This window comes from Carya illinoinensis, chromosome 3, assembly GCF_018687715.1.
Source record: "Carya illinoinensis cultivar Pawnee chromosome 3, C.illinoinensisPawnee_v1, whole genome shotgun sequence".
Taxonomy (NCBI): domain Eukaryota; kingdom Viridiplantae; phylum Streptophyta; class Magnoliopsida; order Fagales; family Juglandaceae; genus Carya; species Carya illinoinensis.
The window spans coordinates 15786331-15787627 of record NC_056754.1 but is presented as its reverse complement, the minus strand read 5'-3'; positions in this window follow the sequence as shown (position 1 = coordinate 15787627).

The window sequence follows — 1297 nt, the reverse complement described above, 5'->3', positions numbered from 1 at the left end:
GAGATATGTAATTTTTTTAATTTTTTATAAATAGTATTAAATTCTTTTTAATATTTAAATACATTTAAATTTATTGTATATAGATCTCATATAACTCACTCTATTTATTCAATTTACTATTATTCTTAAAATATTTAGCTCAACTCAAATTATTCAACACCGAAACGCAATCTTAATCATATGCCGTGCATCACGCACAAAGAGTCATGATCTTTTATCAAATTCCCCGAAACTGAAAAAACACTTTTCTCAGTAATTTCAGAAATGTATATCTTTAATCCAAACCTTACGTTAGACGATAAAATGTCCAAGTACGTACGTGAGTGGATTTGCATGAAAAAGACGCGCGCGGAGTCAATTTATATTGGCGTACGTACGTGTACGCCGGAGTCTGCATGCGAGCGTTTATTCAACGACAAAGAAAAACAAAGCTAGCAATTAATGTGTATGCGAGTATTGACCGAAGACTTCAGTTCTCTAATTTCTGCTTTGCTTAATTCGACCAAAGTCCCAGTGCGTAGGGTATCATCTCATGAAGACGACAATATGTATTGGCTCTAATTTGCTTGCCGTTTCAAAGTCAAATTACCCAAAAATTTTCAAAGTTTCATATTAATGATCACACGCCAATATATTCTGTTTATTTTAAAAAAGAAAATCACAAAATTTGACCATTTGTTTTTCCAAGTAGACAGAATTAGGTGAGTTTCGTGGTGGAAATTGCATGGAGTCCAATTTTATGACTAAAAGCTTTTACTTTTGAACCATCTTTGGTTCTGTTCTTCCTTTATCTTACGTAGACGATGTTTCAACCTGATCACAATCTTGGCCAACCAATTCCAAGTTATACTATGACTAGAACCAAATAATTTCGTCACAGCCTCTCTATTTTATTGACTATACTAAAGTTAGAAAAACTATACTTTCAAACCAATGTGAATCATGTTCCATTGCCGACAGTACTGTTGGGCCTCCATCCATGTGTAGAGATCGATCATGTTTGTGGCAGCCTAGTTAATAGATGATCCGACCCGACCCATTAATTAAGATTTACTATATATATTTTGTATTAAACCATTATACGATCATTGCACTCTATCTTTTCTTAATAAAATCTTCAGCAACTCGATCTATGGATGTATGCACCTTATCGAACCACATAAATCTTATTACGTATGTGGTTTTTGCTACAATTTTGCTTTACTCTTTCAATTGTTCGTAACAGACAATACATACAACTAATATGACAAAATTTTATTTATGATAAAAGTTTAAAAATTCTTACAAATCAGTATCC